Genomic DNA, 13,122 nt, shown 5'->3' with positions numbered 1-13,122 from the left:
GTGCTTGAAGTTAGATTCCTAGCCCTTTCCAAACACTCTGTCCTAATTTGTGTTCTGGAGACTTTAATAGCCTCTCCTGGGCTCTCCTTTCTTTTCAGTTTTTTCATAATTTTCCATGAAGTTGAATCCACCCCCCCACACGCTAACCTGCTGCATTGTTTCCCATTAGTCATACTTCTTGGAGTTTTACCCTTCCCTCCCCCCCACTTTCTAGTTTAAAGTCCTGTTGACCACCCTATTTACCCTTTTCGCTAGAACATTGGTCCCAGATCGGTTCAGGTGGAGACCGTCCCAACGGTACAGATCCCTCCTGTTCCAATACTGATGCCAGTGCCCCACGAAATGGAACCCCTCTTTCCCGCACCACTCCTTTAGCCACGTGTTTACTTCCCTTATTCTCGCGTCCCTATGCCAATTTGCATGTGGCTCGGGTAGTAATCCGGAGATTATAAACCTTGAGGACCTGTTCTTTAATTTAGTTCCTAGTTCCTGATAATCCCCAAACAGGTCCTCTTTCCTAGTCTCACCTATGTTATTTGTCCCGACGTGGACCACAACAACTGGATCCTCCCCCTCCTTCTCCAATATCCTTTCAAGCCGGTCAGAGATGTCCCTCACCCTGGCACCGGGCAGGCAACATACCATGCGGGGCTCTCGATCCTGCTTACAAAGGAAGCTATCAATTCCCCTAATTATAGAATTGTGTTCTTTGGAGAAGAGAAGGCTGACAGGAGATTTGATAGAGGTATTCAAAATCATGAGGAGTCTGGACAGAGTAAATAGAGAAAAACTGCTCCAACTTGTGAAATGATTGAGAATGAGATATAAGGTAATTGGCAAAAGAAGCAATGGTGATGTGAGGAAAACCTTTCACACAGCGAGCGGTTAAGGTCTGGAATGCACTGCCTAAGAGTGTGGTGGAGGCAAGTTCAATTGAGGCATTCAAAAGGGAATTAGATTGTTATCTGAAAAGGAAGAATGTGCAGGGCTGTAGGGAGAAAGCAGGCGAATGGCACAAAGTGAATTGCTCATTTGGTGAGCTGAAGCAGACATGGCAAGCCAAATGACAGCTTTCTGTGCTGTAACAATTCTGTGATATGTCCTCCTGCAGTCTATTACTGTCTGCCTCATTGTTGATTATATTTCTGAGTTGTATGCCTTATGAAAACTTTCAAATTATGCCCTATATACTCAAGTCCAGGAAATTATGCCCTATATAACCAAGTCTTCAGAAAGTGCAGTGGTACTAATACTGACTGTTGGGAGATATGACTGCATGTTTAATGTACAATCTGCAAAACAACCTAGTACTCTTTACTCCCTGTCTCTTAACCAATTTCATATTCATTCAGCCACTGCCCCTTTAATCCTATGAACTTCAATTTTGATAAGACATTTTCATAAGACACATTTTCATAAGATATTTTTCTTTGTCAAAATAGAGGTGCTACACATAATATAGAAAATAACAGATGGTCATTAAGTGTTTGAAATCTTTTCCTTCCTCTCCTCCTTTCCTGATGCTGTTAACTGGTTGCAAGGGTGCAGTTCCACTATTAGGTGGTGTTCTCCAGTGGTTAGCCCAAGTGGTTGTTCCTCATGCCTAAGACTTGAAGGTAAATGTCACAAGCTATTCAATCAATTGTTCCTCTAAGACCCACAAAAATAACTCAGCATTTACCTTTGACAGGCCTCTTCAGCTCCATTGCCTATGGAACTGATTGGAACCTGTTCAGTGCAGACTCCAAATAGCCCCGATCAAAGATAGCAATTGGAGCCCTATTTATGTCATATGACCCTGATTTCAATATTAGAAGAGGTTGATACAGGCAGACGCTTTGGCCACATCCCTTTCAAAATAGAACCAGCTGTATTACTGGTGTTAATGGGACACAGGATACTAACCCCATTTTGAGGCTGTTGCAATCTCATGTTATGTGAAGCTAGTGAAAATTGACTCCAAAGAGTCAGGAAGAAATGCTGTATTCAGGTTTAGCAAGCTTGGACAGCAGGATATAATTGAATTAGATCAAGGGAGAGGGGGGGAGAAGTGGCAGATGGAAAGATAGAGGAGGGTTAGCAGAATGAGGAGAGATGTCAAGAGAGGGAAGGAGAGAAGAAGGGAAGAGAAGTGGGTAGAGGGAAAAGAAGAAGGAGTAGAAATCTGAGGGAATATTGTATTCTCTCAGTATCCCCAGTGGGGGCAGGAATGGGTTTGATTCCTGTTTTTGTTGGGAGGTGGGTTGGAGTTAGGATTGGGTTTCCTGCCCTTTGCTAGAATTTCTCTCCATTGGAAATGTATCCATGTGTGTTTGTGTTTTTAGGTGGATGTTTTTCCTCATGGAGGTGAGGTAAGATGGTGCAGTCACAGTACCTTTTTTTTTTGCTGCAAGATGTATGTGGAGTCCTTCTGCTGAATCAGTCTGTGCTTTTGCCTTTCTTTCTGTTAGAGGGTCAATATCAATTGAAACTAGTGGGGCAGTGGTTTGCGTAATGGGTGCACTTTAACCTGATGTTTCGAGGAACTGCTTTGTCCTTTGTAAGTTTGTTTTACATTATGCTGACTTTTAATATTTAATTTACTGTTTAGCAGCTGTAACAATTTCAGAGGATACATGCTTCATCTTCTGCTTCTAGATACAGTTGCTTGCTTCTTTCCTGTCATTTTCATTTTTTTAGGTGCACATTTCTTTAGTTTTCAACATTTTTAATGTTTGCAGGGATAACCTTCGCAACCTTTTTGGAGGGACTTTAGTAGAGAAACCTTTGTTTTACACATTTGTTTTTGTTCATACATTTGTCCACACAGGTTGTTTTAAAGCATTGCCTGCTTGGTTTATGAAAGCCAGAAGACACAATTTTTTAAAGAAAGGAGTACCAGTTGATGCTGAGGGGTTAGATAGATGCCTGACAGGTAACATTAGGTGTTGTCTCACTGTTCTCATTGAGTCGTATTATGTTATACTCACAGTAAAGAAAAGAAAGACTAGTATTTAAAAAGCAACTTTCACAACTTCTGGACACCCCAAAGTGCTTTACAACCAATTAAGTACTTTTAAAGTGAAGTCACTGTTGTAAAGTAGGCAATGTGCCAGCCAATCTTTTGCTTAAAAAATCTCATTAATCATGTTTTTTTTTCTGCTCAATGTTTTTCTCAGCTTACATCCCTTTCATCTCCCTCCTGAATGTAGTACTCAGGTCAATTGCCCCAATTACTATTTTCCTGATGTGAGCTTGGACAGTATCAGCAGGACATTATTGATGAGACTGTCATAGCTGGAGTGTCCCACCATCCATTGATATTGATTTATGGACACTTTCAACAAGGTAGCAGTCAGTGATTTTCTTGCCCCTTCATAACCCAAGGCAGGGTTTTGAGGCAAAAACAAAAATTGCTGGAAAAACTCAGCAGGTCTGACAGCATCTGTGGAGAGGAAGACAGAGTTAACGTTTCGAGTCCGTATGACTCTTAATTTTGAGGCAATTTGTTGTATCCTAACTGAACACAGAACATAAACTGAACTTGATATGTATGGCTCAGTACATTACACTTCGTTCATCCACTGAACAGTGCTGACAGAGATGGGTGTGCCCTTTACCTCCATTTAAAAAAATCTACTTTTCTCCCCTTCTTTAGCTTTTTTTCCAATTTTACAGGTCACTCCCTTTTTAAATTCCGCCAGTCACTTCTGAATCATTTGCACTGCAGTGAGGAAGTTCACTTGACTTTTGATTTTCTTTCCCTTTTTGAAGTTAAATCAACTTGCCTCTTCACTGTATTTTCCTTCATGGTCTAACCAGAATCAGGAACCTGCTGCCTCAGATTAACAAAGAATAGAAAAACCTAGATCAGACCATTGCAAAATGCAACATTTGAAACACTAAACCCTGTACGACTAAAGTGTCATCTGGAGGAAAAAGGATAATTCTTAAGTAATTATATTGGGAAAATAATTCATTTATTTTGATACCCAGAATTATTCTCTGTGATGAGATTTAAAACAATTATGCTATGAATTTCATCTGACCATAAGATAACAGCATCATTTTCACAGAACTATTGTTCCTTCTGCAAACAATTCAGATTATGCTGAATTTTAAAACTGAGAGCATCTGTTCCTCTTTCACCCCCTGTTGCAGTACATAGCGTTAAATAGCCACTGTTCTCTTAGCAACCACATAACAACCAATGAACATGCTGCGAATAGGAGGTCTAAAATGACCAATAGAAGCACTCACTGTCACCATTCTTAAGAACCACAGTGGTAGTTTTAATTTGCTCAGTGAGACACCAAAGGGGTTGGATTAGCCGTCTTCAGTAGAAAGTAAAATCTGATGTGGTGTAAATTGGATGGCTATTCTGATGTCATCAGTTTCCTGCTGTGTGAATTAGGTTAAAATCATGCCCACATTTCAGTTTGCATTGACATCATCATGCACTGCAGCTGCATTAAGCTATCTTTAGTTTCATTCATATTTTCTTTTATTCAGAGAGACTCACTATTTCTTCCAGTGTTAGCGCTGGCTGCATTCAGAAAAACTATGGGCAAAATCTTTCGATCTGGAGTCTAAGTTCCGTGGCGAGTGGGAAAGTCGGTGTGATTCCTGCTGGGCAGCGGGATGGATGAACACGCGTGATCTTCCGATGTTCAGCTCATTAGTTTGCATCCGCAAGGAGCACAACGGATCTCATGGCAGGACAGGCAGCAAGTCACCCACCCTGCCATTACCTCATGGGGTCGAAGGTTCTAGTGTCATATTTAAAGGGCACCCAGACAGCCATTCACTCATTGCAGGCCAGGAACCCCATAATACTCCAGAGCCCTTGGGGCCGCAGCTCATCCTGGAGAAGCTGGCAGATGTGAGCAACCACATGCCGGGACATACGAGGGCGCCTCTGGCATTGCCTTTCACTCATTTCGAGATAAAAACACTACCTGCGATATACAGGCCAATGCTTGCCATTGCAGTGGAATCTGTTTGCCAGCATCTTGAGTTTACAGAGACCTCACCGTCCCTTGCTCCTCCTGGCCTTGTCCCAACCTGCGATGGGCCCCCTTCTCCTCATCTGGGTGAGAGCCATTACCAAGGCAAGGTTGCCTGCAGCCTGCATCATCGATGCCTCAGTGGACCTGTGAATGAATTGAAGTGATACATTTAGTGAGTAAGTCCTTTATGGGTTTGAGTCCATCTCACTGCCAGCAGGCCAGTGCTAAGCCTTTCGCCTGGCTTCTGTCTAGACATGGCTACCCCTCCCCATTCCTTGTAGGTGAAGGACATCTTGGAGGACCAGAGATGGATGTTTCTCCTGTTCATTCTTGACTGGGCATGGAGACTTTGCTTTTTGACTTGGGTGATGAAAGCCATGTGCGCGAGGACTAAATTTGACACTATTTCGCTTGCCTCCACTATCCTCATGACTCTATAGAGAGACCTTTGTCTTAGCGGCATAGTAAGACTAACCACATGAGCTCTTGTCAACCATGGCCATTCACCTGGGAGGATGGAGGTTTGGAGTCGGGAGTTGGCTGCCGTCCGCCACCATCCACCTCCTTCCCTCCCTTGATCCCTGCCCCTGACTGTAGCAGATCACAAATGGCACAGAATGAATTGCAGCTCCACACCTTACTGGGATCTCAATGTGAGACCCATGAGCCAGGAACAAACCTGCTGCTCTGTGGGCTTCACCATAGAGAGGAAAACACAACTGAGCATGGTTGACATCCAGTTGCCTCATAATTACTAGGGTGTCCCTTTAGTCAGCCACTGTGCTGCTCTTGAATTCTGCCCACCTGAAAAGACCCTCTTACCATCTCAAGGGATCTTACTGACTAACTGCGTGGTCAAGGTCAGATTTGAAAAATGGTGCATGTCACTTTCCAGACTAGGTCCACTTCCTTCAACCCTCTCCCTGACACCCACCAACTTCCCCCCCCCATTACCCTTGACACAGTCAAGATCACCATTCATCTTCCCTCACACCATTGAACCTCCCCCTGTTACTCTGGACCCTATTACAATCCACCTCCACATGTCTTTCCTCCCCTCAGAGCCGACATCCATTATCGTCCCCATGCCCACCCTGACCCTGGCCCCTCCTGTTATCTGAGCCACATGTCTCATCCCCCTCAGTGTCACTCCCATGAAACCTCCACCTACCAACCTCTCCCCCTGCCACCTGACTGCACCCCACTCCCCACTCTGACTGTTACTGTTCCCTCCTATCGCCAGCACCCTGACTCCACCCCCATACCCCACTGTCGACACCACCGCCCTCTAAGACACTCATCCACCCCCCCCCATTCCCTGGGCACTCTCCCCCTTTCTTCCCAGGACACTCTCCCTTCCATTCTTCCCTGCCTCCCATGTCCAGCCTTGGCACAGCTTTTGCTACCAGCACTTGATATGAGTGAAGTTATGCAAGGTGCCCGATAAGGCAAAATTAGCATCAGCTGACCTAAAAGTTGTGAAAGAAGTGAAGCTCGCCAGGTGCATGCCACTTTATACAGTCATAAAACTGAATGTTCTAAATTCTCGTTGGCCGGGAACTTAATTTGGAGGGTTAGCTTGATCCTGGCGAGGTGGCCTTTTAATGAGCATGCATGAGATACTAATGCATGCAATTAGGGCTCCAGCATTTTGTCAGGAAGCTTGACTTTAAGGACCCGCCTTTAACCTGCCTTGAAAGTCAGGAGAACAAAATTCAAACAGTTTATCCCACTGTCAGGAAACAGATTTTTTGCCTCTGCCAAATTAAGTGCCCCGCCCTCCACAATTCCTGCTACTCAGGTCTTCACGCGGCCTAACAGGCCCTTAAAGGGACCACTGCAGGCTCTTATAAAGGTATAAAAATACTTACTTGAATGTGGAGCAGGAAGGTGCAGTCCTCTTCCTACTAGTCCCATATTAAAGCCATGGACCGTTGCTGGCGACCACTTGTCCCTTTTCTGTCCTCAACCCTCCTGACCAGCCCCGGCCCCAAACTCTTCAGATCGCCCCCACGCTTGATCATTTCTCTTTGGCCTCCCTTAAATACTTGCATGAGGGCAGCTACCAATGACACAGTGGCCTGATCTTCAAGGCTCATTCTTCAGTGAGGCAATAGGGGATGACTGCTAGGTGTACACAGCTTGTCGTTCAATGATAATGAGGCTCAAGGCCTAATGTTAGGTGCATATCAGGGCTAACTAATTATTGTTCCCTGCATGTCCACTCTTGGGTGCAAAGGAAGTTTTATTCCATAGTTATGTAAATATGTTCAATTGAGTAGAGTGTTTACATAAAAAATTGAGAAGTACATGGGAACTTTAGATTTAATAAGCTGTACTGCAAACCATTCTGTAATGTGAAATGCGTAAAGGAAGATTATTATTAGCACATCAACGATTTTGCCAAATTATAAACAATAAGATATTCTTGTTTGTTTATTTCAATGCTAGTCTGTTTCTTATTGCTTTTTCCTTTAGTTCTCTTGCTGAAGACAGGTCCAACCCCCAGTGGCACAACCTGCAGCACTGGTAGGCCATGGAGGTAGGTCCCATATCCACCCTAGCCAGAATGGGGATTGAACCCTGTGCTGTGGCACCAATCTGATTCACACTGGCTGTTCAGCCAACTGAGTCAACTGGCCTCCCTAGAAGTCTTGAGTTACTGTAGCAACTTACACTCCTCCAGTATAATTAGGGATGGGCAATAAATGCTAGTGCAGCCAGCAATGCCCACATCCTATGAACAAATAAATTTTAAAAAGTGCATGTTGTCGCCTGGAGCTGTGGATACTGATGTTAGAGGCTCCCATTTCTTTCCATCACATGGCTGACCATCATCTCTCCCACTCTTAACGCTTGCCATTGGCATATGTTAGAAGGATTTACAAGTTGATACTCAACCTGGTTGGCCACATTATGAATGCACTTTCCTTGGGCATCAAGTCCTGGAGTGGGGCTTAAACCTGGAGCTTCTGGCCCAGAGGCAGGGACACGACCCACTGCACCACAAAACCTCCACAGTTATTGCTTAGTGTAGAAGAAAATCATATTAATCTTTTGTAAGGGTAATTTTTGTTGGAATTTCCACATCATAGTTGTATCATTGGCTATTGATTCACAAAAGCCAAAAGCATACTAAAAAGCACATAAAGATCAGATGTTGAATAAGCTTCCTCTGAAATTGCATTTATTCATAACTATACAGATGAAAATAGAGAAGGACTGTCAGTGGAGCATACCCTCTCTTCTGTCATGATGTGTAGTTTACAGTTTTAGACTTGAAAAATCACTCTAATTATAAGCCCTAAAGCTATTTCATTTCGTGTATGCTTCGAATTTATTATCTAATGAAAGGTCATGGTCTTTAGAGTTAGGTTTTTAATTTCAGGCGTTTGTTTTCAGACATCATAAAATGAGGTACCAGTTCTTGTTAGTCCTGTGTTAATTTGCATATCAGTAGTTCTAATATTTGGAGAAGGTATGTTGAAGTTTTAAAAAAGGCAATCACAAGGCAAGCTACACAATAGATCAGAACAGCGATACAAGACCAGACAGTTTAAAGATGAATATACCACTCCTTTTTCTATCTTCCTGTCCCAATTTCCAGGAAACTCCAGGACAGCATGTGTGCAGTCTTTTCCAAAAGCAGATTAGATGATGGCTAAATGCCTCCAATACATCCGAAATGATGCCCTAAGCTTCCTGTGATTTCCTATGCAAACAACTCCTCCCAGACCCACCCACATCTCTTCATCTGTGGTCCCCCACAGTGTTCCAACTGGACTTAATTCAAGCTTCAAGGCCTGAATTTTCCATTTGGCGGGGGGAGAGGGAGCGGGCACGGACCTGATCGCCACCTGCGATCGGGTCCGTGCTGCCATTTTACGCGGGCGGGCCAGTTAAGACCCGCCCAGCATATTTCTTGACCCCTGAGGATAGCGAGAGTGGGCGAGCGGTGGAAGGCGTGCACAGACCGCCAAATCCAATGGCGACCTGGCAGCCTGTTTAAATGAAGGCCTGGCAGCCTTTTCTAGGCTGCTCACAATGGCAAGTGCAAGGCCACAGCAAAGGGCTACTGGTGAGCAGGCCAGTCTGGAGGGTAGGGCAGTGGGACAGGCCAGGCCGGAGGATAGGGCGGCGGGCCAGTGTGCCTCCTCGTTTTTCAGATGACTGACTTGCTGCCCTCCTCAAAGAGGTGGCAGCACGGCGGGAGGTGCTGGTCCCCCAGGATGGGAGGAGGTGGCGGAGGTGGTGAGCTCCCGCGACATGGTGCGGTACACCTGGATCCAGTGCACAAGCGCTTCAACGACTTTTTGTGCTCTGGCAGGGTGAATACCACGTTGGCATTGGGCATTTAACCCAGCAAGTCAGCTAACCCCCTGCTGCCCACCCCCCCCACACAAGTGTGAGTGTCATGATTGCATTGAATCATTGACGGCATTTGTCCTTTGCTAGGTTGGCAAGCAGATATTGCCCATGCTGAGGTCAGCCTGAGATGGTGATGAGAAGATATGTTTTGCCTCCACAGCATGTGGTACACTGAGTCCCACATGACTGGTTTGGGGCAACCTGGAGGAGCTGCACCTAGGCGGTGTGTTAGAACTCCAGGACATGTCCTAGTCAGGGTGATGAGTTGGTGGGAGGGGAGCTTCAAGGTGGCGGGGCAACGAACCATCTGCGCTCTGCGCTCCACGTGCTTGCGCCTCCTTGCTGTGGAAGGAAATACCGTGTGGTGCCTAATGTGATGCAGGCAGCATGTCCAAGTGAGGGGTTGGAGGGAGGTGGGGAGCAGGCCTAGCATCTTTGTGAGTGCTCGGCAGCAGTGAGGTGAGGAGACACTGGTGCCCTGCAGCACCAAGATGTAGCACCCGGAAACAAAAGCATAAGGCACCTTAGGCACACCCCGGGTTTTTCACTGGTGCTTTTGTGTTGGCCTGAGATGAGGTCCTTTTTGATTTTATTTGATTTGTAACATTATTGTCTTTTTTTTGTAATAAGCTGCTTTGCTTGACACATTAAATTCAGATATGTCACCATGGCTGAGGGTGCCTGTTTTCTTCTGCATGCGTATGGTTTCCAAAACTGTAATGAGTGCTTTGTTGGACATTTAGCTTTATTAACAAGGCCCTTAATTACTGTTCCTAACCCGGTAGATTTTGCACTTGGGTGTCGAGTATCGAGCCGACAGCCCAGGCTTGTCCTGGTGGACAATCTGTGCTGTGCTAGCTGAAGGTTCGTTGGATTAAAGCCTCCCGGGTGTCGCTGCCTCCCTGGAGTATGCCCGGGTCAGCGTCTACCCCCTCAGCATTTCCCTGTGCGTGCTCATCCTTGGACTCACTGCTGGACTCATCGTGTGCAGCCGCAGCCACTGCATCGACATCTTCATCATCCACTACATCCCCTCTTTCCAGCGCAAGATTGTGGAGAGCGCAGCATGCAACCACTATCACCGGCACACGATCTGGGGGGTACAGGTGTGTGCCCCCTGACCGTTCCAGGCATCGGAAGTGCATCTTGAGAAGAACGATGGTTCTGTCCACCACAGCCCTTGTGGAGATGTGGCTCCTATTGTAGCGCTGCTCAGCTTCTGTTCTTGGATGGCGGAGAGGCATCATGAGCTACCTTCTGAGGGGATAGCCATTGTCACCCAGCAGCCATCCATCCAGCTGGGCTGGAGCACTGAAGAGCCCCGGCATCTGGGAGTGTCTGAGGATGTAGGTGTTGTGGGAGCTGCCTGGGTACCTTGCACAGACTTGTAGAATCAGCATCCTGTGATCACACACTATCTGCACGTTCATGGAGTGGAAGCCCTTCCTGTTGATGAAGGCACCGGGCTCACCTGCTGGCGCCTTGATGGCCACATGTGTACAGTCTATTGCACCCTGGACGTGGGGCAAGCCAGCAATGGCCGCAAAGCCTCTGGCTCGCTGTGCCTGGCTTGCCTGGCCCCAACGGAAGTGGATGAAGGTCAAAGTACGACTGAACAAAGCGTTTGTAACCTGCTCGGAACAAGTGTGGACAGCTGATTGGGAGACACCGCAAAGATCACCCACCGAGCCCTGGAAGGAGCCAGAGGCATAGGAGTTGAGGGCAGCTGTGACCTACAGAGTCACTGGCATGGGGTGTCCGCCCACACAGTTAGGAGAGATCTCAGAGCCAATCATCTGACGGATATAGTTGACTGTCTCCCTTGAGAGAGGGAGCCTCCTTCAGCACTGCACCTCAGACATATTGAGGTAGCTGCTTCGCCGCCTGTATACCCTGGCAGCAGGATAGTGGCATCTTCTGTGGCCCCTTCAGCCTTGGTCTGCCTCTTGGCCCTACGCCCCTTGTGCCTGCGCCTGTCCTCCCAAAGGTGGCTCCCCTGGAGGCTGAATGTGCACTCCTGGCTTCCTCTCCCTTCTAGCCCTCCCTTCCTCCTCAGAGAAGCTGCCTCCAATGGATAGGTCAGCTCCCATTCCCAGGCTAAGGGAAGACTTCCTGAAACCTGCAGGCCCAGAAAGGATTCCTCATTGCAGTGTGCTGACCTGAAGGTTAAGAGTCAAGACAGAGCAGCTGGCATGCGTTTAGAAGTACTGCAGATCACACAGGTAAGTTTGAAAAACTTTCAAAAATGAATACTTGACTGTGCACATTCACGACCCCAGTGAGCCCTCTTATCCCGCCCGTGGATGAGGTTAATACAAATGCCTCCTACCCGCCTGTCCATTGCGCCCGTGCGCCGACCCGAAGATTGGACGGGCGCCGAAAAATCGGCATCGATTGAACATTCAAGGGCCTTAAGCGGCCCGTTAATTAATGGCAGGCGCACATTGGACATCATTGCGTGCCCGCCCAGCGAAACATCGCGATGGCACACGGTGACGTCGGCACAGTCGCCCGATGTCACCACTCGTAAAATGACGCGTGGATGTGCGGGGCCCATCCCTGAACGACAACGGGAAAATCTGCTCCAAATTCCTAGCGTTTGGAGCTTTTTCAATTTATGTAAGAGCTCAGTTTATCAGAGCTGAAGAACTAACTATTCTAACGTTGACCACTGATTGTAGGTACTTGTTTAAAGAGAGTCCTGCAATCTGCAGGGGATCCATGATTCAAGCGTGTGAATAAAATGTTTTTCTGAGCAAATGATTATAACGTAGCCTTGTTTTGTAGCTTTCTGGACTTAAAACGATCCGGGGTGAAATTCGGAAACATGTGAAGGATGTTAGGCATTTGGAACTCTCTCTCTTAAATGCCAATTAATGCTGGGTCAGTTATTAATTATAAAACTGAGATTGATAGATTTTTGTCAGGGTTATGGTTTATGGAGTTAGGTGTCATGTTAGCCATGATCTTATTCAATGGCAAAACTGGCTTGAGGGGCTAATTGACCTACTCCTGTTCCTGTGTTCCAATGGCCGGAATTTTACCCGGAGGCGGTGGCCCCACCTCCCAGCTGAAAAGTTGGGGATTGGACCACCGCTGCAGAACTGGGAAGCCCTGACCTGATCTAATGGCAGTGGGCTGTTAATTGGCTCAGGTTGTGGCTTCTGCCGTCATCTGGAATGAAGTTCTGGTTCGAGAGGTACCGGCCAATCAAATGGCCTGCAGCTCTCCAGTCCCAGGAACAATGGCCACTGCAAGGACTGCAGCCAGTCCCTCACAAGGATTGTCACTGGACGCTGGGCACTGAGGTGAGTGGAGCAGTTTTGCCTGTCTGGCAGGCCCCAGTGAAGGAGGCGGCTGGGCTGTGATTTGGTGGCCTGGAGGAGGGTGGGGACAAGTGGGTAAGGGGACCACCATTTTGGGGGAGGGGGTGGGGACAAGTGGGTAAGGGGACCACCATTTTGGGGGAGGGGGGGTGGTGGTGGAACCTTCTGTTGTTCACAGTGCCTAAACAGGAGAAAGCCCCCCCCATCCTAGACCACAGCCAACCCACTAGGGTTTACCTGGTGGCCTTGCTACATATCGTGGACCAGCGACAATGTGAGGAGGCCCTTAAATGGCTAATAATTGATCATTTAAGGGCCTCAATTGGGCCAAGAGCAGGAAGCCCACCTGATACCTACTCCACCGCTGGTAAAATTCCAGCAGAGGCGGGTAGGCGCCCCTCCACCATCCCAACAGCATGAGTCCAGCACTGTATGGCTAG

The 13,122-nt window shown here is 47.0% G+C and overlaps 1 protein-coding gene across 2 annotated transcripts in view; it reads left to right on the top strand.

Annotated features, from left to right (window-relative positions):
• Window positions 1-13,122, top strand: part of LOC144689791 (protein kinase C epsilon type) — a 689,374-nt gene that overhangs the window by 21,829 nt on the left and 654,423 nt on the right. The window lies entirely within an intron of this gene.

Source organism: Cetorhinus maximus, chromosome 14, assembly GCF_964194155.1.
Source record: "Cetorhinus maximus chromosome 14, sCetMax3.hap1.1, whole genome shotgun sequence".
NCBI classification, from domain to species: domain Eukaryota; kingdom Metazoa; phylum Chordata; class Chondrichthyes; order Lamniformes; family Cetorhinidae; genus Cetorhinus; species Cetorhinus maximus.
This window is presented reverse-complemented; position numbering and strand designations above follow the sequence as displayed.